The sequence below is a fragment of the Eriocheir sinensis genome, chromosome 5 (assembly GCF_024679095.1).
Source record: "Eriocheir sinensis breed Jianghai 21 chromosome 5, ASM2467909v1, whole genome shotgun sequence".
In the NCBI taxonomy this organism is placed as follows: domain Eukaryota; kingdom Metazoa; phylum Arthropoda; class Malacostraca; order Decapoda; family Varunidae; genus Eriocheir; species Eriocheir sinensis.
The window spans coordinates 27,569,487-27,593,140 of NC_066513.1; the positions used below are offsets into that span (position 1 = coordinate 27,569,487).

The window sequence follows — 23,654 nt, forward strand, 5'->3', positions numbered from 1 at the left end:
GGAGGAGGAGGAGGAGGAGGGGGCAGCCAGGTGTGTTTACGTGCCCCCCCTCCCCCCCTCACCTGGCCACCAATCACCATTCACCTGCTTATTCAGGTATTTCGTGACTGGTTGTTGTTCCTGTGGTGGGGATGGTAGTGGGTCCTGTTTCTCTCTCTCTCTCTCTCTCTCTCTCTCTCTCTCTCTCTCTCTCATTCTACCCCCCGAGCTCATTTTTTGTCCTCATTTAGAGAGAGTCTGGAGTCCAGGTTGATAGGTGGTCTTCAGGACAGCATGTGGGTCGTCTAAGGCCACGCGGCGATGACTGAAAAAATGCCAGCTTGTTCGTATACCATTCAAGAGTTCCATTCCTTCATTTTCCTTTGATTTATCCCACTTTTTGGATAATCTTAGGAATAGCGGCTCCTAGCGGGTGCACATTTAGGGCGCGGTATAGTGGTAATTACAACATTTCTAGCACGTACGACGGGGTTTTGACAAGCGGATAGGCGTGTTTGTGTCACAAGGGGTATATTTTTCCACGCTCCCCTCATGATTTTTTCTAAGTCGATGGGCGATGAGACTGGCCTGTAGGATGCTGGTGCAATGCGTGTGTTTGTTCGTGTGTGTGCAGGTACTGTAACGTACTGTCAATCACCCATGACGTACGTATGTAGCACCAATCACGAGGCAGAACGTCACGCTGGAGAGGCCATTCACGAGAGACTGTTTGCACATGCGTACTGGAGCTTCCTACCAAAGCCAATCACAGGCCACAACGTGAGGGTGGGGCCTAACATCAGTGGCTATGCATCGCAGACTGGGACGTGGGGGCGCAGGAGAAATCGAAAGGATAATGAATCACCTTGACACAATCAACTTCCATACTGACTCGCAACACGGCTTTCGACCTAAATGCTCATGTGAATCGGAACTCATTACTACATATCACGACATGACGAGGCTACTTGACCGACGTGACATTAAACAAGTTGACACTATTGTTTTAGATTTTGCCAAAGCCTTCGACAAAGTCCCGCACAAAAGACTGACATTAAAATTGAAATACTACGGTATTTCAGGATCTATTCTTCACTTGATCACTGCATTCCTTACTAACAGGACTCAACGTGTTCTTCTTGACGGATCTTCATCTGACACTGTCCCTGTTTCTTCAGGTGTCCCACAAGGCACCGTTCTAGGCCCCCTTCTTTTCCTCCTGTACGTTAACGATCTTCCACTGTCAACGCCTAACTCTTCCACTAGACTATTTGCCGACGATAGTTTACTGTTTAGAGCAGTAAAGACTACTGACGACTGCAGACTACTACAAAACGACTTGGACGCCCTCAAGCGGTGGGAACGCACCTGGCAGATGCACTTCCGACCAGACAAATGCAAACTATTAAGATTCACCAGAGCGCACAACCTCATCCATCACACTTACACTCTCCACAATTCAGATTTAGAATCAGTTCACACACACAAGTACCCTGGTATCCATCCCTACTGGAACAGCCTACCTCAACAGATTTTAGACTGCGGTACAATAGACTCATTCAGAAAACAAATGCACCCTCACTTGTCACCACCTCCATGGTCACCACAACACACCAACACTAACAATTACACTTGATTCACTTCCCTCCCCTGCACACTCGGCTCCCCCGTCCCCACAACAGCCAACACAAATATGCGTGTTATGCACCTGCACAGGTGCCCTGCGCATTATTGTCCAGATCCAGATCCAGATTAAGATTGTCCCTGACGAAGAGTGCGACCCCAACCCCTTTCCTGCCTATTCTGTCTCGGTGGAATAATCTATACCCTTCAATCTCTAATTCTGGGAGAAAGTGCCTCCCTGCAGTATTTATCCATGACTCCGTGATTGCTATCACATAAAATTTCTCTACGCACGTCTTTCCCCGCAATAAATCTATCTTATTCCTAATGCTTCTACTGTTTGTATAGCATACATGTAGACCTACCCCTTGATTTACCCTGCTACCGCTATCATTACTATTACATTTTTGTTCCCACTAGCTATTGACACCATAGGCCCCACAAGAGAGAGAGAGAGAGAGAGAGAGAGAGAGAGAGAGAGGAGAGAGGGGTCATCCTCAGACTTTATTTAGCGTTAGTTAGGCCACACTTAGGCCCCTTTCACACGAGCGGTTTCTGCCGCTCCGGCACATGCCGGAGCGGCGGCCGCATGCCCTTTCACACGAGCTGCAGTGGGTCTGGGCTTTTTCTGGATGAATATAGTGTTAGAGGTCATCCAATTATCACTAATCTCTCCTTCTTCTATTATATTATTGAAACAATTTGTAAGTTGTGTCACATACAGGTCACTGTTTTCTAGAATTTTGTAAAGGTCTGTTTTTAGTCTGTCTGGCCCAGGAGCTTTTTTCTATTTAGTTTCACGTAACTGTCGTTTAACTTTTTCTTTTGATATATAGATGTCTATCTCCTTCATAGGCGGTATGTCTATTTTTTTGGACTGTACGACCATGTCTAAATGTTCCCTTAACTTTATATCTACTTTCCACTCTGTCCACTCGTCTCCATTTTTAACCTTTATGTAATCATTTATTCTGTTTTGTAACACTACCAGCTCGTTTTCATACCGTTGTTGTCTTTCGTTGTTCCATACCTTTTCAATCTTGTTTTCTCTGGCTCTGTAAATAGTTTTCCAGAAGTCTTCTAATTGTTTTGGTTGTTCAGATATATCCGTTTTTTTTCCGTCAGGATCATATAGCAATATATCTTTTTTACAATGGTTTCTCCTTTTAGTTTCTTTATGTTATCCCATGTTTTGTTTTGTCCATTCCTGATCTCATTTGTAATTTTCTCTTAATTTCCTGATATTGCATTCCGCAGCATATGTTTAACTTTATTTTTTTGTATTTGGTATAAGTTGTTGAATCTTTCTTTCTCTTCAGTGTTTTGTGTTTTTTTGCTTGTTTATTATAAGTCCTCCTTTTGCTTATTTCACTTTTTATTTCTTGTGTTATCCAGACTGGTTCTATATCTTTTGCATTTTGTTTTATTCTTTGTTGTATTTGGCTGTCGAAGAATGTATTGCATGCTTTTTTCATGGTATTTTCTAGCCCTTCCAGAGAGACTGTGTGTTTTTTCTTTTTAATACATTCTCTATGTGTGTTTATAACTATTTTATTGTTTCTTAGTGTCAGGTGTTTCACAAGGATAGGATTCTGACAGATTTTGCAATGCTTCTGCAAAGATTTCAGTGTCATATTAATTCACATTAGTATCAAAAGTTTCTGAAAAAGGTTTGAATGAAGAATTAAGATTTTCACATTTTGAGGCTAACACAGAAATCATGACGTCTAACACTGCATTCATTTCCTTGTTGTAATATGAATGCAAAGTAAACTTAACACTGGAATCAGGATCGTCATCAACACCGCTTGCAAATTTGAGAGCAGCCTCTACAAAGTGTTTCTGTTCCTCAGCATTACTTCTCATTGACTGAAGTATTTTCAGAGTACTGTCCATTGAAATGAGGGCTCCAGAAACATCGTGTTGCTCAGTCTGTAACACATCTACCATATGCTTGGTTTTGTACATTACTTTTTTCATGAACATCAGAGCAATAATAAAATCAAAGGACTTGATTATGACAATTTTTTTACCATCTCACTAAATTTTTTTGACCAACTCGGAACAAACAGTTGGGGGCTACCCCCCTACCCTTCCTCCGGTCGGGCCATCCCTGCTCCCTGATCCCTCCCCGCCTGGGCCATCCCTGCCTAAAAGAGAGAAAGAAAAAAAAGTCTCCTTAAATTTTTCACAAACTCACTGAGAATTTTTGACCCGTTCGGGCCATCCCTGTTCATCATTACTGCCTGGCTTGTGTAGAAAGGGGGGTTGATATGTGATGGAAAGTTGTCTATGGCTCTCTCAAACTTGAAAGGGGGTTGATATGTGATGGTAACTTGTCTATGGCTCTCTCAAACTTAATTTTTCCATTCGTATTTACATATATTATGGCTCCTCCTCCTCCTTCTTTCCATTGCTGGTTGGTTCGTGTAGAAAAGCTTGATCTATGCTACTAACTTGTCTCTGGCCCTCCCAAACTTAACTCTCCCACTCGTCTTTAGATTCTTAGCCACCGCAGTTCAGAGGGAAGTGCTAGACAGGTATATTGCCATGTTTGATGCGTGTTAGGAGGCACTTGTAAAGAAGATGGGTTGATTTTCCTGCGAATTTGTCTCTGGCTCTCTCGAACTTAACTCTCCCACTCGTAGTTAGGGTATTATAGCCACCGCAGTCCAGAGGGAAGTGCCAGACAGGTGTGTTGCTCCGTTTGAAGTGCTCTGGGCGTGTTGGAGTCAGTTGTAAAGATTAAAAAAGACTGAATTTGCTGCGAACTTGTCTCTGGCTCTCCCAAACTTAACTTTCCCACTCGTAGTTAGATTCTTAGGCACCGCGGTCCACAGGGAAGTCTAATACAGGTATAGTGCTCCGTTTGAAGTGCTCTGGGCGTGTTGGGAGTCAGTTGTAAGCTCTCATGAAGTAATGCTAATGTGCTCGTAATGTGAATCAGCCAAGTGTTCGTTCTTCGGGATAAAACACAAGAGCCCTCCTCCCCCGTCATGGCGAGTGAGTAGCGGCCGCCAATAGCACTGCAGGGAGTTACGTGCATAGTGTTAAGCACAGTATTTCTTAATGTGGAATTTGTCATCCAATGAAAGTAAAACCGGTATAGGGAGTAAGCACTGTGGCTGTGGTCGGCGGCGCGGGCCCAAGCCTCAAGAGCCCCAGCCATTCCACAAGCATCGTGTCTTCTCGAATTGAGTTGTCTGGTACACGGTCTTATATGACTCTTGAAACCACACTTAACAGGCTACTGGGAAGGTGTATATGGCTTCAGAACGCCACAATACCTTGATATCTACGTTTTTAGAGCAATTTTAGAGCGTATTAAGCCTTGGGAAGCTCTATTGGAGGTTTGATATAAGAGGGGGTGAGGCGTTGAGGTGACCGAAAGAGTAAAGTTCTCGGAGCGTTGGGCGGCTCGGCGCCATGTCGCTCCTCCTGCTGAACTTGCCAGTGTTTGACGAACGATGTGAGGAGGTGGTAGTGTCTCGTATTTTGGTGTTTAAATATGCTGCATTTGCCCCCAGTAGGGTGTATCCCCTAGTGATGGTGTGCAGAAGTGATCGCACAGTGCATGCTAGCGGGCCCTATGGTGATGTCCTGTGCAATGTGTCCGTGGTGGGAGTGAGCGGAGTGTGAGGCCAGTGGTGGTGGTGGTGCAGGCGATGGTGCCAAGTCACTGCGGGAGGAGGTGGTGGTGGTGGTGGTAGTGCAGACAAGTTGTGTACCATCAGGCCTTCCTTCCTTCATCTTCCTACCTTCCTGGACCATCCCGAAAAGAAGAGGGTGGTTTGAAGTGCAGACAGGCCTTACTTCGACCTCTTAACTTCGACATCTTCCTTCTTGCGCCACTCGAAGTAGAAGTTGTGTACCACCAGGCCTTCGTTCCCTCATCATCTTCCCACCTTCCTGGACCATCTCAAAAGAAGAAGGTGGTGTATAGTGCAGAAAGGCCTTACTTCGACATCTTCCTTTAACCACTCGAAGTGGAAGATACTGCAGATACCACCAGGCCTTCCATCTCCTTCCTTCGTCTTCCTTCCTGGACTAGAAGAATAGGAAGGTTCTGCAGACACGTTGCCTGCTGAAGAAGTAGAAGAAGGTGGAAATAACGATAGGCTCCACGTAGCTACCACCAGGCCTATCTTCGTCTGAACCATCCTTAGGTGAAGGTGATATTGAAGACACGTTGCATTCATCCTCACTTCCCATCAAGCCTTCCTTCCCTCCCTCGTCATCTACTTTCCCTTGGATTACTTCTATACCCGGTTGTGGCTTAGACTCTGGGACGCCAACTATTTATTACACTATTTATTGCGACTGTGAGGCGGAAAGTCGAATTATCTAACGAAGTGTCTGTGTATTATAACCCCAAAGAGGCTGGTATAGTGTTGGACTCTGCCTCTATAGTGCCACTTTTTGCCTTAGACAGTGCCAGAGCCCGAGAGAGTGGAGTGCATTAGACTTTGTGGAATACAGTCTGAAAATAAAGAAAAACTTGTGTGGTGTCCGTATCAGTGAAATCAAGGAAAATAAGTTCGAAAAGATCCATTGATGAAAATATACAAACCATTTCATATTTGCTCAACTCGCCTATATATTTATATATATAAGCTCTTTAGCGTTCTCGGTTTTAAGTGAGTGTTAAGTGAGTTGGTTGGTGTTCTCTTTAGTGTCGTTTTTGCTCCTTCCAAGAGAGAGAAGAGAAGAAGAGGAAGAATAAAGAGTGCCAATAGGACTATGGCGGGAGGCTCTATCATGGTTCCCGGCCTATCCACCCATGACTTCTTCTGACTATGTTGGGTAAGTATTCATATTCCTTTTTATTCCTCCTTTTCTCTCCTCTCACTCAAGAAGAAGAGAAGGTGAAGGAGGAGGAGAAGGGGGGTTGTTGTAGCTCAGTGTAATGGTGTGTGTGTGTGTGTGTGTGTGTGTGTGACTTTAATATATTTGTTGTCAAGGCGGGTTTTAAATTCTCTCTCTCTCTCTCTCTCTCTCTCTCTCTCTCTCTCTCTCTCTCTCTCTCTCTCTCTCGTAATGTCTCCAGGTCTCGTATTATTATTATTATTATTATTATTATTATTATTATTATTATTATTATTATTATTACCTTTTATTTGCCTTATATATTTTTTTTTATTGAACCATGAGGTGTGTGTGTGTGTGTTTGTGAGAGAGAGAGAGAGAGAGAGAGAGAGAGAGAGTGTGTGTGTGTGTGTGTGTGTGAAAAGAATGTGTTCCTTACAAGTTGTCTACGTGTGTGTGTGAGTGGCTGAGTGCGTGTGTGTGTGTGCTGGCATCCGGTAGGTACTCCCTCCCTCAAGTTGCTAGTTAGGCACCCTGTGATTCATCTAAGAGAGACAGCCAGTAGCCTACCGAATGCCACGTAACGCGCTACACCACAAGCCCTGAAGAATGACGACTGTATGAATGAAGAATGATAACGATGAAATGAATGAAGAATTATAACTATGGAATGAATGAAGAATGAAGTATGTGTGAGATAATGGGCCCAGTGATCTTACAGTAACTATTTTAAAAGGCCAAAAACGAGATTAGTCGGGTTCTCATGAGTGGTTTTCTACATTCACGGTGAAACAGCCTCTACGAAAGCCTTATGTAATGTAGGTGTGTTGGTGTGGGTGTGTAAGCCCCGAAGTGTATAATATTGGCTTCGCTTCCTTAGAGATGGTGGCTAGTAAGGTACAGTGGCCTTTAAAATGGAGAGCCAAGTTTATATATGTGTTGCCAGTGACGGGAGGAAAACCATGCACTTGAATGAGTCAGTCAGCTGTACCGTAGTATATATAGAATGGGGGATGATTGTGTTGTTATTATTATTATTATTATTATTATTATTATTATTAGGGTTGTTTTGGATTTATTGAAGATGATTAAATATATAGCTACGGTATTAGATTTTATTCCTCCTCCTCCTTCTTCTCCTTCTCCTCCTTTTTCTTCTCCTTTTTCTTCTTCTAAGTATATGAATTCTTAACTCCTTTTTTCACATATTCCAGTTAATCTCCGTCTCCTCTTCTCCCCCCACTCTCTCTCTCTCTCTCTCTCTCTCTCTCTCTCTCTCTCTCTCTCTCTCTCTCTCCCCGTATTGGGTGTTCTTCTGGTGTATTGCGTTACTCAAGTCCACAGTCCATTTTTTGAGCGCTGAAGGGCTTGAGAGAAAGACGAGCAGCAGCAGAGAGAGAGAGAGAGAGAGAGAGAGAGAGAGAGAGAGAGAGAGGTAACAGGTGTATGCTTGAGGTAGGAAACTGAAACACATGTGCATACATATTTTCAAGCTGTTAAAAGAATAAGGAGGAAGAGGAGGAGGGGGAGGAAGAAGAGAAGGAGGAGGAGGGGGAGGAAGAGGAGAAGGAGGAGGGGGAGGCGGCGGCAATAGGCAAGGTGGATCCAGAGAAGGAGGAGGAGGAGGAAGAGGAGAGGCCCAGTCAATTACCTCCGGACTTACTTTTACGAATCCAACGAAGACAAGAAAAAAAAATAATAATGATAATAATAATAATAATAATATATAGTACTAGAAAAGATGATCTGTTGGAACCTTGAGAGAGAGAGAGAGAGAGGACTAAAAGGTAGGCCTATAGGCAAATTACCCTTTGGAATTCACGAAAAGAGACTGACTGACTGACTGGTGGGTGACTTCCGCTCCAAGCCTCTTCCACCTCCTCCTCCTCCTCCCGTAAAGCCTTTCTCCACACGACGCCTTGTCACTCACCTTGAATATCACACACACACACACACACACACACACACACACAGAGATAGAGAGAGAGAGACTTTAATATGGGGTTTAAGGGGGAAAGGGAGAGGAAGGGAAGGGAAGAATAGGGAAAATGGAAGAGGAAGAGGAGGAGGAGGAGGAGGTATGGGTTCCCTTTTGTTTACTTCAGCCTTTGGTCTTACGAGTGTTTGGTAAATATATATACACCACGAGGAGGAGGAGGAAGACAGACAGACAGACAGACCACCTCTCTTCCACCCCTCTTCGCCATGTTAGCATCCGTGTCATTTTCCCTATCCAAGTAGCACCATCAACACCACCTTCATCACCACCACCACCTTACAACACCAATACCAGAACCGATATCACCACTAACACCTCCCTCCACCAGGCATTTTTCACCTCCATTTCATCACCATCACCACCACCATCACCACACTCAAGATCTGCCTTCTTACACCTCTTCATCACCATCATCATCACCACCTACAACACCAATACCAGAACTGATATCACCACTAACACCTCCCTCCACCAGGCATTTTTCACCTCCATTTCATCACCATCACCACCACCATCACCACACTCAAGATCTGCCTTCCTACACCCCTTCACCACCACCATCATCACCACCACCCTCAATACCATCCTTGTCCGTCCCTTCCGTTAGCTCGCGTTGCCTCGGTGTCCATCTCCGTCGCCCGGCTATAGCGTATGCCCCGAACTTTGCCCTTACCCTGCCGTTAGTAAGGATGAAGGTGCTGATTGGAGAGGGGGGGGGGGGTGAAGGGGCTAGAAAGTGTTGAATGGGACTGATTGGAGCCTGGAGGGGGCTGAGACGGGACTTGATAGGCCTGAGAGGGAAAAGTAATAATAGAGGGTCTGATTGTGGTCTGGAGAGGGCTGAAAAAGGTGTAGAAAAGGATTGAGAGGGGACTGAAAGGGAAAACTAAGGATGGAGGGGCTAGTTAAGGCGCTGGAGAGGGCTTAAAAGGGCTAGATAGGGTCTGAATTAGTGCAAGATATGACTGAAGAATGACTGAGTGGGATTGAAAGGGGAATGGAAAGGGCTTTAAGGGGGTCTGACAGGAAATTGAGAGGGAAAAGTAATGATGGAGTGGCTATTTTGGGGGCTGGAGAGGCTAAAGAGGGCTGGAAAAGGGCTGATTTAGTAATGAAAAGGATTGAGAAGGGACTGAGCGGGATTGGAGAGGCCTGAGAGGGAAAAGTAATGATGGAGGGACTAGATAGTTGGGGTCTGGAGAGGGTTACAAGGGTCTGGAAAAGGGCTGAGTTAGTACTGAAAAGGACTGAGTGGGACTGAAAGAGGAATGAAAGGACTGAGAGGGGGCTGATAGGGACCAGCTGTGTATGGAAAGGGCTGTTAATTGCTGAGTGGGTATCGAAAGTGGCTGAGAAAAGGACTGAGAGGGACTAGAGAGGGCAAAGAGATGACCGAGTGGGGCTGAGGACTGGGTGGGACTCTATGGGGGCTGATATTGGACTTGATTGGGTATGAGAAGACTGTGAGGGAACCTGAAAGGGGGCTGAGTGGGCTGAGAAGAAACTTGAGAGGGTACTGAGTGGGCTGAGGGAACTTAAAAGGGCTGAGAGTAAACTTGAAAGGACTGAGTGGGCTGAGAGGAAACTTGAGAGGGGACTGAGTGGGCTGAGGGAACTTAAAAGGGTTGAAAGTAAACTTGAAAGGGTTGAGAGTAAACTTGAAAGGACTGAGAGGGAACTGAGTGGGCTGAAAGGGAACTGAGTGGGCTGAAAGGGAACTTGAGAGGAATGTGTAAGGGCATCAACAGTTATTGGCACTTCTGTTTTGGTACTAACGGATATTGGCATCACTGTTTTGGCACTGAAGGGCATTGGCACCACTGTTATGGGCACTATAGGGTATTGGCACTGTAGGTTATTGGCACCACTGTTTTGGCACTGTAGGGGTATTGGTAGCACTGTTTTGGCACTGTAGGGTATTGGCACCACTGTTTTGGCACTGCCCGGGGTGACACTCCCCCTGATGCTGTGTGTGTGTGTGTGTGTGTGTGTGTGTGTGTGTGTTGGCTCTCGCAGTGTGTTGGACCGAGCGAAGGTGACAGGAGGACACACACACACACACACACACACACACACACACACACACACACACACACCAGTTCACCTCATATATACACATAGCTACAAACATACACATATACACATAAACACACGGAGACAGACCAAAACACACACACACACTCACACACACTGTTTCTACCCTACTCAAGTTCATTCTCTCTCTCTCTCTCTCTCTCTCTCTCTCTCTCTCTCTCTCTCTCTCTCTCTCTCTCTCTCTCTCTCTCTCTCTCTCTCTCTCTCTCTCAATAGGCTGTACTTTTCCTCGTGTTATTGTTATTATTATTATTATTATTATTATTATTATCATCATCATCATCATCATCATCATCATCATCATCAAGTCACTCGGTTTCAGTCGTCAGAGAGAGAGAGAGAGAGAGAGAGAAAATTTATGCCACTTTAAATGCAAGAATTAGGCTTCGTGTGGAGGTGCAGAGTGTGGCGGTGGTGGTGGTGGTGGTGGTGGTGGTTGTGATGCGGTGTTGGCTATAGTGGTGTTATGGGGATAGTGGTGCAACTTGGGGAGATGGTGGTAGTGGTGGTGGAGTGGTATTGAGAATGGTGATGAAGGTGATGACGCCAGGTTGAAGTAAGGCAGACCTGATAGTGATGATGGTGAAAGGATGGTGGTGTTAATGGTGGTATCAGGTCTATTATTGATGTTGTATGGTGGTGGTACTGGATTTGGTAGTGGTGATGAAGAGGGTTTGAATAATAATGATACATATATATACCCGTAATGGTGATGAAAGTGGAGGTGTTAAAATAGCAATAATAATCGTACTTGTAGTGGTGTTGTGGTGCTGTATCAAGGTGGTGGTGATGGTAGTGATGGAGGAGGGGGGGGAGTGGAGGCTCCGTAATAGTGGTGGTGATGACAGTGGAAGCAGTGGTGATGAAGGCAGAAATATTAATGGTGATACATGTTACCGTAGTGCCATAGCAAGGTGGTGATGGTGATGGTGATGACGGGGGAGAGGGGGGAGGTGCGTAGTGGTGATGACAGTAGGAGTAATGGTGATAATTGATGGTGTGTGCTGTATCAAGGTGGTGGTGATGGTGATGAGTGGGGAGGGGGGAAGGGTGGGGGGCTGCGTAATGGTAACGGTGGTGGTGGTGGTGGTGGTATAGGGAGGGGGGGGGTAGAGGATGGGGGGCAGCAGGCAGGCATGGGGGGGGTCGCGGGGGATGGGGGGGGTCGGGGTAGGCGGCTCGTGGTCGTCAGGCAGTGATCAATACCTCGGGTCCTGCCTCCGGGCCCCGCAGCAGCCCTCACACGGCCTGCATGACACACACACACACACACACACACATACACACATACCTACAAATACTACGTAAATACACACAAACAGACTGAAACACACGTACACACACACACACACACACACACACACACACACACACACACACACACACACACACACACACACACCAGCCTGTTCGACACTTGACAAGGCTTCTGTACGTACCCACTATTGATAGGGCTTTCGTAGAGGTTGTGTTAGTAGTGTTTCCATGGGTAGTTTTATGAGCCTGGGGATAGTCTGGCAAGGCTTTCGTAGAGGCTGTGTTAGTAGTGTTTCCATGGGTAGTTTTATGAGCCTGGGGATAGTTTGGCAAGGTTTTCGTAGAGGTTGTGTTAGTAGTGTTTCCATGGGTAGTTTTATGAGCCTGGGGATAGTCTGACAAAACTTTCGTAGAGGCTGTGTTAGTAGTGTTTCCATGGGTAGTTTTGTGAGCCTGGGGATAGTTTGGCAAGGTTTTCGTAGAGGTTGTGTTAGTAGTGTTTCCATGGGTAGTTTTGTGAGCCTGGGGATAGTTTGGCAAGGTTTTCGTAGAGGCTGCGTTAGTAGTGTTTCCATGGGTAGTTTTATGAGCCTGGGGATAGTTTGATAAGACTTCTGCACTAACCTGAGAATTTTAACCTTACACTCATTTCACTTCTACTTTCCCCTTTCTTTCCCTTTAGACTGCATCTCTATCTGTATATATAGGAAGCATACGATATAGCTACGCGTGGCCTCGATGCTCATCTCCGACGCCTTACCACTTGAAAGCCTGTAATGGGGAAGAACTGACTCCCGTACCGTAGAAAAAGAAAGTTAATAGTTACAGACGAATCGATTAGTAAGTTGTATAAAGCCAATTGATACTAAGAAGATAATTAACAAGTTGGATAAGCCATTGACCCATAAACACCAGATCCTCTATAACATATCATCACTACCACCATCACCACCACCACCATCAACACCACCACCACAGTCTTAAGTCTAGTCATGGCACGCGGCGCCTTCAGGAAACAAACAAAATACCGCCTCTGTCGAAAGCGTACCCAGGTGAAAGGAGGAGGAGGAGTAGGAGGAGGAGGAGAAGGAGGAGGGGGGTAAGGTACGCAGAGAGGGAGGAAAGGAGAGAGGGGAGAGGAAGGTAGGCATTGGAGGAAGTAAAGAGATTGGGAGAGAGAGGAAGGGAGGGGAGGGGAGAGAGAAGAGAGAGGCAGGGATGGAGAGCAAGGAAGAGAGAGAGAAAAGGGAGAGTTGGAGGGGAGAGAGAGGAGGAGGATGGAGGAAAAAGGAAGGGAAGGAAAAGGAGGAGGAAAGGGAGATAAAAAAATAATATGGAGATAATTTTTAGGATACTTACCTTTTACTCTTCTGTTTCTTCTTCTTCTTCTTCTTCTTCTTCTTCTTCTTCTTCTTCTTCTTCTTCTTGTTTGTGTTTCCTTAAAGTTGTATTGCTTTGACGCTGAAGTTGAAGCAGCTGACTGGCCTCCTCCTCCTCCTCCTCCTCCTCCTCTTCTTCTTCTTCTTCCTGGTCCATATCCTCGTCCCCCTCCTTTTCCTCTTTCTTTTGTTTTTATTTTTCTTCTTCCTTCCTTCCTTCTCTTCTTCCTTTCTTTTCACTTTCTCTTCCTTCTTTTCCTTCCCTCCCTCGTTTGGCCCAGCTAGATGAAGAAGAAGAAGAAGAAGAGGAGGAGGAGGAGGAGGAGGAGGAGGAGGAAGGGTGCGTCTTGAAGGTGATACTTGATCCCCTTCTGAGCGGCTTCACCACCACCATCAACACCACCACCACTATCAACACCATCAGCACCACAAAATTAATAATATCAACAAGAGCTGGTGATGCATGTGGTGGTGATGGTGGTGGTGGTGGTGATGATGAAAGAAGTAGCTGTTTTGGTGGTGCCACGAGAGAGAGAGAGAGAGGGAGAGAGAGAGAGAGAGAGAATGGTGATGATGATGATGATGTCGAAGCAAAAAACAATATTAGTGAAGGAAAGATTAATGCATAGAGGGCGTGGTGATGACAATGGTGGTGGTGGTGGTGGTGGTGGTGATGTCTGGGAAGGCTGCCACGTGGTCATTCTTAGCCAGAATCTGCGGCGTGTGTCAGAGAGGAGGAGGAGGAGGAGGAGGGGAAGAGAGGGTGGAGGAGGAGGAAGAGGAGTGGAAGAGAGGGTGGAGGAGGGAAGCAGAATTACATACGAAGAGGGAAGGGAAGGGAAGGAAAAAGAGAGAAAGGGTTGAGGGAAGAGAAGAAGAGGAGGAGGAAGAAGAGGAGGAGGAGGAGGAGGAAGATAAAATAGATAATAGATAGATAAAAGATAACGAAGAGAAAGAAAAAAATTATAAAAGAAATGAAAAGAGAGAATTGTTAAAAAGAACAAGAAGAAGAAGAGATAAAAGAGAAGATAGATAAGGTACTCTCTCTCTCTCTCTCTCTCTCTCTCTCTCTCTCTCTCTCTCTCTCTCTCTCTCTCTCTCTCTCTCTCTCTCTCTCTCTCTCTCTCTACCTGGTCGATACCTTTCCCAGACCTGTTAATTAATTCTCATGTTTCGTCAGCTGACTTCACTAACAGGAGGAGGAGGAGGAGGAGGAGGAGGAGTGGGTGGTGGTATGTGTGTATATTAATCCTCCTCCTCCTCTTCTCTTTCTCTTCCTCTTTCTCCTCTTCTCTTTCCATTTCCTCTTCCATCTTTTCTCTCTTTCCTCTTTTTGTCTCTCTCCTCCTCTTCCTCTTTTCCCCCTGTTTCCTCCTCTTCTCTCTCTCTTACCCCTCCTTTCTTCTCCTCCTCCTCCTCCTTCTGTCTTCCTCCTCCTTCTGTCTTCCTCCTCCTCCTCCTTCTCCTTCTTTTCCTTCGCCTCTTCCTCTTTTTCCCCTCTCTCATTTCCTCTGATTTCCTTCTTTCTTTTCTCTCCTCCTCTTCCTCCTCCTCCTCCTCCTCCTCCTCCTCCTCCTCCTCCGCCTCCTCCTCCTCCTCCTCCTCCTCCTCCTCCTGGCTTGCTTACCGTTCCTCTTTCCTCCAACCACTCCCCTTTCTAGGTTTCTGCATGGAGGAGGAGGAGGAGGAGGAGGAGGTTGGCTTCTACTGGGAAGTTGTTTCAGTAATGACTCGTTTCCTCCCTCCGGTCTTCCCTCAGGGCGCTAATCCTCCTCCTCCTCCTCCTCCTCCTCCTCCTCCTCCTGTTTCAACCTCCCCCTCCATATCCTCCTTCCTTATGGCTTGCCGAAGACTTGAAACTGGAGGAAAGGAAGAGGAAGAAGAGATAGGAGGAGGAGGAGGAGGAGGAGGAGCTATGAACTTCTCCTCCTCCTCCTCCTCCTCCTCTTCAACGATTCGGCTTGAAACTGTGAACTGACCGCCCTCCTCCTCCACTTCCTTCCTGCCTCCTCCTCCTCCTCCTCCTCCTCCTCCTCCTCCTCCTCCTCCTCCTCCTCCTCGTTCTGCTATACCCCAGGTTGATGCCTTCCTCCATGCCTCCTCTTCTTCATCCTTTTTTTTTCCCTTCCTCCTCCTCCTCCTCCTCCTCCTCCTCGCTTCTTCTTCTGGAAAGTTACATGAGCTTGTCACTTGCTTTCTGTTAGTCTTCCTCCTCCTCCTCCTCCTCCTCTCCTCCTCCTCCTCCTCCTCCTCCTCCTCCTCCTGATACTGGACCTCAATTTCTTGGTATTTTTTTCTCTGGTGATGCGATTAAAGGAAGAGGAAGAAGAGGAGGAGGAGGAGGAGGAGGAGGAAAGGAAGAAGTTTAAGTTTGGAAGTAAAATTGTAAGGAAATAAAAAAAGGTTAATATGCAAGAGAGAGAGAGAGAGAGAGAGAGAGAGAGAGGAAATGTGTCGTGTTTTTCTCATTTTGTCGCTTATTCAGTTCACCTCCTCCTCCTCCTCCTCCTCTTCCTCCTCCTCCTCCTCCTCCTCCTATGTTTGTATTCTTCCCACCTAATCCTCCTCTTCCTCCTCCTCCGATTCCTCCTCCTCCGATTCCTAATATCTTTACTCTCTCTCTCTCTCTCTCTCTCTCTCTCTCTCTCTCTCTCTCTCTCTCTCTCTCTCTCTCTCTCTCTCTCTCTCTCTCTCTCTCTCTCTCTCTCTCTCTCTCTCTCACACACACACACACACACACACACACACACACACATTGAAAGATATTCCTTCACCATCAACTGTGTGTGTGTGTGTGTGTGTGTGTGTGTGCGTTTCATTGTTACGTAAGAACCCGCAAGCGTATGATTATAACTCTCTCTCTCTCTCTCTCTCTCTCTCTCTCTCTCTCTCTCTCTCTCTCTCTCTCTCTCTCTCTCTATATCTCTCTCTCTCTCCTGTATTCAAGGGCAGCCTTTCTATTTTTGACCATATGGTGGGTCTCTCTCTCTCTCTCTCTCTCTCTCTCTCTCTCTCTCTCTCTCTCTCTCTCTCTCTCTCTCTCTCTCTCTCTCTCTCTCTCTCTCTCTCTCTCTCTCTCTCTCTCTCTTTTTTTTTCAGTGCCCGCGTGGGTAGCTTGGCAACAGGGAAAAGGGGAGAGAAGTGTAGGAGGAGGAAGAGGAGGAGGAGGGGGCAATGGATGGAAGAGTAGGAGGAGAAGAAGGGAATAGGAAGGTAAGGATGGAGTGGAGGAGGGAGGAAAATGAGGGAGAGAAAGGAATACAGGGAAGTTGGAGAGGAAGGGAAAGGGAGGGGAGAGGAAAGGAAAATAGGCCAAGGGGAAGAGGAGGAAGGGAAAGTATGGAAGGGAAGGGAAGGGAAATAATAGGAAGGGCGAGGGGGAAGGTTGGAAAAGGGAGGGAAAAGATTGGACAGTAAGGGGAAAGAAGGGACGGGAAAAGATAGGAAGGTAAGGGAAGGGAAGGAAGGGACAAGAAAAGATAGGAAGGTAATGGAAGGAAGAGGAAGGGAAAAGATAGGAAGGTAATGGAAGGAAGAGGAAGGGAAGGGAAAGATAGAAAGATAAGGGGAGGGGAGGGAAGGGAAAAGATAGGAAGGGAAGGGAAAGATAGAAAGATAAGGGAAGGGAAGGGAAGAGAAAAGATAGGAAGGGAAGGGAAAGATAGGAAGATAGAGGGAGGGGAGGGAAGGGAAAATGAGAGAGAGAAAGGAGAGGGAAAAAAGATGGAAAAATATTAGCAGAGTGAAAGAGAACATAAGAACATAAAAACATAAGAATTCTGCAAGAGGGCGGTTAGAAGGGACAATATGATAGGAAAGGGAGAGTTGGGGAGGAGAAAAGATAAGGGAAGGGAGAGGTAGGGAAGGTAAGGGAGGGGAAGGGGTAAACAGGTTGTGTGTAGTCATGACATCATAACCAAAAGTATCTCCCTTCGTTTTGCATGGCTACACCCTTCCCCTCCCTTCCCTTCCCTTCCTCCCCTTCCCCCCCTTCCTCCCCTTCCCCTCCTCTCCTTTTTTTTTGTCCAGTTCCTTCCTCCTATTCTTATATATATTGTTTTTCCTTCCTTCTTCCTTCCTTCCCTCCTTCCCTTCCTTCCTCCCTTCCCCTTCCTCCCCTTCCCCTCCTCTCCTTTTTTTTTGTCCAGTTCCTTCCTCCTATTCTTATATATATTGTTTTTTTCTTCCCTTCTTCTCCCTTCCCTTTTTTTCCCTTCCCATCCTCTCCCCTTCCCTTTTCCCCTTCCTCCCCTTCCCCTCCTCTCCTTTTTTTTGTCCAGTTCCTTCTTCCTATTCTTATATATATTGTTTTTGCCTTCCCTTCTCCTCCCTTCCCTTCCCCTTCCCCTTCCTCCCTTCCTCCTCCTCCCTCTTTTTGTCTAGTTCCTTCCTCCTATTCTTTCCTATATTCTTTTTTTCTTCCCTTCTTCTCCTCCCTTCCCTTCCCTTCTTTCTCCTCTCCTTCCCCTTCCTCCCCTCCTCTCCTCCTCTTCTCTATTTTTATCTTCATCCACTTCTTTCCTCCTATTCTTAACTTGACTTTTTTCCTCCATTCCCTCTTTCTCTTCCCTTCCTCCTCCTCTTCCTCTCCCTCGTCTTCTTTTCTTTCCTCTTCTCTCTCTTTCTTTTCCCTTCTCTTCCCTTTCTCCTTCTCTCATGTTCTTTGTCTCCCTTTCTTTCCCTTCCTTTCCTCTTCCTCCTCCTCTTCCTCCTCCTCGTCATCATCATCATCATCAACTTAAATCATATTTGCGTGTGTTCGTGTGTTTGTTTTGCGTGTGTTTTCTTACTCAATATTGTTTCATGTGCGTTTAGTGATAACACACACACACACACACACACACACACACACACACTCTAATTTTTTTCCTCGTTTTCTTCTTCTCTTTCCTTCCCTTCCTTTCCTGTTCCTTCTTTTCCTTCTTCTTTCCTTCCCTTCATTCCTCTTCCCTTCCTTCCCCTTCTTTTCCTTCCTTGCCCATCCCTTCCTCTTCTTCCCCTTCCTTTTCCTTCTTCATCTACCCTTCCCCTTCCTTCTCTTTCCTTCCCACATTTTTCCCTTCCCCCTCTTTCCCCTTCCTTCCCCTTTTTTCTCTTTTTTCCCTTCCTCCCTATCTTCCTTTCCCTTCTCTCTTCCATCTTCCTCTTTCTCAATTACTTCCTTCTCTTCCCCTCTCTTTCCCTTCCTTCCTCCCCTCCTTCTCTCTCTCTCTCTCTCTCTCTCTCTCTCTCTCTCTCTCTCTCTCTCTCTCTCTCTCTCTCTCTCTCTCTCTCTCTCTCTCTCTCTCTCTCTCTCTCTCTCTCTCTCTCTCTCTCTCTCCTCTTCCCTTTATTTCCATCTCCACCTCCACCACCTCCACCACCGCCACCCTTATTTGGTGTTGGGGAAGGGCGGGGTTGAAAAACGGTGGTGGTGTGGGTGGTGTTGAGGGGACAGAGTAGCATGACAGAGAGAGAGAGAAGAAGAAGAAGAAGAAGAAGAAGATTTTTTGTTAGTTGTTTTTCATAATTTTCTGCTATTTTCCTCCTCCTTCTCTTCTTCTTCCTCCTCCTCCTCCTCCTCCTCCTCCTCCTCTTCTCTTCATTATCCTTCTTTTCCTTTTTCTTTTTCATTGTTTCTTTCTTCCTCTTCCTCCTCTTGTAACCACCACCACCACCACATTCACTACCACCACCACCACCACCACGCTAGCTAAAAATAACAACTCTATAAATAAATAACACCATCACCACCAACACCACAACACCACTACCTCACCACCACCACCCACCAATCACCACCCACGTCACCGCCGGCCGGCCAATGGGAGAGCGGGAAGCCTTTGTTTACATTGTGACGTCATCAACATGGCTGGCTACCTGGCTGAGTGACTTCCTCTCTCTTTCGATCATATATATTCCTGGAAGTCCTCGGCGTTAAGGACTTGGGGGGTTATTTAAAGGTAAGGGCTTAGGCTTTACATGCGCTTGGCCTCGGTGCTCAACTCCGTCTCCTTGCCTTTATTTAGACATGTTAGGAGGCAACCCACAACACGGAGACAGTTTAAATCGGGGATACCACAGTTTACCTTCTTCAGGTGTTCCCAGGTGTCCCCTTGTAACCATTTATCCCCCAGTCAGAGAGGTAGGATGGGTAGGGATGGGTGAGGTGCACGGTGAACCGGACTCGAACTAGACCCCCAGTTTCGTAGGCAGGCACGCTATCCGCTGCACCACGGAGCCGGTATCGAGTGTTGCTATTTAGGACAAGGTCTGATCGATGGACTAAGGGAATTTCACAGAAGGAGCCATAAATAGAGCGTATAAATAGAATTTCTTCACAAAGACGGCGGCGTGACATACGTGAAACGAGTCCACATGTAAAGAGGGTTATAAATGATGGCTATATTGATTATACACAGGGACATACAGTGCTAGTCAGCGAGCCTCCACACACATGGCAGCTAATGTGAATGGGTTGCGAGTCTACACGTAAAGAGGGTGATGAATAATAGCTGTGTGTGATTATTTACAAGGTTATTAAATTGCAAGGGGCTAGTCAGCGAGCCTCCACACACGTGGCAGCTAATGTGAATGTGTTGCGAGTCTACACGTTAAGAGAGTGAAGAATGATAGGTGTATATGATGATTTCGAAGGTTATTAGATTGCAAGGGGCTAGTCAGCGAGCCTCCACACACGTGGCAGCTTATGTGAATGTGTTGCGAGTCTACACGTTAAGAGAGTGAAGAATGATAGGTGTATATGATGATTTCGAAGGTTATTAGATTGCAAGGGGCTAGTCAGAGAGCCTCCACACACACGGTAGCTTATGTGAATGTGTTGCGAGTCTACACGTTAAGAGAGTGAAGAATGATAGGTGTATATGATGATTTCGAAGGTTATTAGATTGCAAGGGGCTAGTCAGCGAGCCTCCACACACACGGTAGCTTATGTGAATGTGTTGCGAGTCTACACGTTAAGAGAGTGAAGAATGATAGGTGTATATGATGATTTCGAAGGTTATTAGATTGCAAGGGGCTAGTCAGCGAGCCTCCACACACACGGCAGCTTATGTGAATGGGTTACGAGTTTATATGTAAAGAGGGTTATGAATAAAAGCTGTATGTGATTATTTACAAGGTTATTAGATTGCAAGGGTCTAGTCAGCGAGCCTCCACACACACGGCAGCTTATGTAAATGGGTTACGAGTCTACACGTTAAGAGGGTGATAAATGATAGGTGTGTGTGATCAGTGAATAGGCTATGAGACTTTAAAAGGCTAGTCAGTGAGCCTTTTTAGAATAAGTTAACGATTAATCAATTTTCCTTCCCTCTCTATCTATTAATTTGTTTATTTTCCATTTATTTCAACCTCTCAGTCGTGTATGTATTAACTCCCTTTATACATATCTGGGTACGGTATTGTATTCTGTTCATCCACCATTATTATTATTATTATTATTATTATTATTATTATTATTATTATTATTATTATTATTATTATTATTATTATTATGACTTATATATCTCCTTTCTGAATCTACATATATATATTTTTTTCTTTTTATATATTCTACCTGAACCTTTTTTTCTTTTAACTAACTTTTCTGAATCTAATTTTGGAACCTAACTTCTTTCTGAACCTAACCTTTTTGTCCTAACTTTTTCCTGAACCTAATTTTGTGACCTACCTTTTTCCTAAACCTTATATTCTATTACTTAACTTCTCTCTCAACCTAATCTTTTTGTCCTAACTTTTTCCTGAACCTAATTTTGTGACCTACCTTTTTCCTAAACCTTATATTCTATTACTTAACTTCTCTCTCAACCTAATCTTTTTGACCTAACTTTTTCCTGAACCTAATTTTGTGACCTACCTTTTCCCTAAACCTTATATTCTATTACTTAACTTCTCTCTCAACCTAATCTTTTTGACCTAACTTTCCTGAACCTAATTTTGTGACCTACCTTTTTCCTAAACCTTATATTCTATTACTTAACTTCTCTCTCAACCTAATCTTTTTGTCCTAACTTTTTCCTGAACCTAATTTTGTGACCTACCTTTTCCCTAAACCTTATATTCTATTACTTAACTTCTCTCTCAACCTAATCTTTTTGTCCTAACTTTTTCCTGAACCTAATTTTGTGACCTACCTCTTTCCTAAACCTTATATTCTATTACTTAACTTCTCTCTCAACCTAACCTTTTTGTCCTAACTTTCCTGAACCTAATTTTGTGACCTACCTCTTTCCTAAACCTTATATTCTATTACTTAACTTCTCTCTCAACCTAATCTTTTTGACCTAACTTTCCTGAACCTAATTTTGTGACCTACCTTTTTCCTAAACCTTATATTCTATTACTTAACTTCTCTCTCAACCTAATCTTTTTGACCTAACTTTCCTGAACCTAATTTTGTGACCTACCTTTTTCCTAAACCTTATATTCTATTACTTAACTTCTCTCTCAACCTAATCTTTTTGACCTAACTTTCCTGAACCTAATTTTGTGACCTACCTTTTTCCTAAACCTTATATTCTATTACTTAACTTCTCTCTCAACCTAATCTTTTTGTCCTAACTTTTTCCTGAACCTAATTTTGTGACCTACCTTTTTCCTAAACCTTATATTCTATTACTTAACTTCTCTCTTAACCTAAACTTTTTGTCCTAACTTTTTCCTGAACCTAATTTTGTGACCTACCTTTTCCCTAAACCTTATATTCTATTACTTAACTTCTCTCTTATCCTAATCTTTTTGTCCTAACTTTTTCCTGAACCTAATTTTGTGACCTACCTTTTTCCTAAACCTTATATTCTATTACTTAACTTCTCTCTCAACCTAATCTTTTTGTCCTAACTTTTTCCTGAACCTAATTTTGTGACCTACCTTTTCCCTAAACCTTATATTCTATTACTTAACATCTCTCTCAACCTAACCTTTTTGTCCTAACTTTTTCCTGAACCTAATTTTGTGACCTACCTTTTTCCTAAACCTTATATTCTATTACTTAACTTCTCTCTCAACCTAATCTTTTTGACCTAACTTTTCTGAACCTAATTTTGTGACCTACCTTTTTCCTAAACCTTATATTCTATTACTTAACTTCTCTCTCAACCTAATCTTTTTGTCCTAACTTTTCTGAACCTAATTTTGTGACCTACCTTTTTCCTAAACCTTATATTCTATTACTTAACTTCTCTCTCAACCTAATCTTTTTGTCCTAACTTTTTCCTGAACCTAATTTTGTGACCTACCTTTTTCCTAAACCTTATATTCTATTACTTAACTTCTCTCTCAACCTAATCTTTTTGACCTAACTTTTCTGAACCTAATTTTTTTTTACATAACTCCTTTCAGAACCTTTTATTATGTAACTTCTTCATCCATATCCTTGCTGAACTAATTATTTTTGGCATGTCTCCTTCCTGAATCTAATATTTTTGTCCTAACTCCTTCCTGAACCCTATTTTTTTATCTATTTTTTTTTTTCACAACAAAGGAGGCAGCTCAAGGGCACACACAAAAAAGAAAACAATAATAAAAGAAAAAGCCCGCTACTCGCTGCTCCTAAAAAAGACAAAAGAGGTGGCCGAAAGCAGATACCTTTCAGAACCTGTTTAGTTTACCTATTTCCTGCCTGAACCTATTATTTCCTTTGCCCAACTCCGTGCTGATTCTAATCTTTTTGACCTAACTCATTTTTAAACCTATTTCTTTTTACCTAACTCCTTCTGAACCTAATTCTTTGACCTAACTCCTTCCTGAACCTGTTTATTTTACCTTTCTCCATCCTGAACCTAATTTTGTGACTTAACTCCTTTCTGTACCTAATTTTGTGACCTGACTCCTATATGAACCTAATTTTGGAACTTGACTCCTTCTTGAAACCTAATTTTGTGACCTGATTCCTATATGAACCTAATTTTGGAACTTGACTCCTTCTTGAAACCTAATTTTGTGACCTGACTCCTATATGAACCAATTTTGGAACTTGACTCCTTGAAACCTAATTTTGCGACCTGACTCCTATATGAACCTAATTTTGGAACTTGACTCCTTCTTGAAACCTAATTTTGTGACCTGACTCATATATGAACCTAATTTTGGAACTTGACTCCTTGAAACCTAATTTTGTGACCTGACTCCTATATGAACCTAATTTTGGAACTTGACTCCTTGAAACCTAATTTTGCGACCTGACTCCTATATGAACCTAATTTTGGAACTTGACTCCTTCTTGAAACCTAATTTTGTGACCTGACTCCTATATGAACCAATTTTGGAACTTGACTTCTTGAAACCTAATTTTGTGACCTGACTCCTATATGAACCAATTTTGGAACTTGACTTCTTGAAACCTAATTTTGTGACCTGACTCCTATATGAACCTAATTTTGGAACTTGACTCCTTCTTGAAACCTAATTTTGTGACCTGACTCCTATATGAACCTAATTTTGGAACTTGACTCCTTGAAACCTAATTTTGCGACCTGACTCCTATATGAACCTAATTTTTTAACCTAACTCCTTCT

The 23,654-nt window shown here is 44.3% G+C and overlaps 1 protein-coding gene and 1 long non-coding RNA gene across 3 annotated transcripts in view; one reads left to right on the forward strand and one right to left on the reverse strand.

Annotated features, from left to right (window-relative positions):
* The first annotated feature begins 5,039 nt into the window (after positions 1–5,039).
* The window catches only part of LOC126986109 (nuclear receptor coactivator 1-like), a 180,413-nt gene continuing 161,798 nt past the window's right edge, over positions 5,040–23,654 (forward strand). For both annotated transcript variants that reach the window (XM_050841882.1, XM_050841860.1), the window contains exon 1: positions 5,040–6,405. The gene's annotated coding sequence lies outside the window, so the exon portion shown is untranslated. The remainder of the gene's footprint in view (positions 6,406–23,654) is intronic.
* The window catches only part of LOC126986127 (uncharacterized), a 5,125-nt gene continuing 2,106 nt past the window's right edge, over positions 20,636–23,654 (reverse strand). Inside the window, exons 4-6 of the long non-coding RNA XR_007739300.1 lie at positions 22,267–22,919; positions 21,423–21,528; positions 20,636–21,145 (exon numbers count right to left, since the gene is read on the reverse strand). This is a non-coding gene — a long non-coding RNA (uncharacterized LOC126986127). The remainder of the gene's footprint in view (positions 21,146–21,422; positions 21,529–22,266; positions 22,920–23,654) is intronic.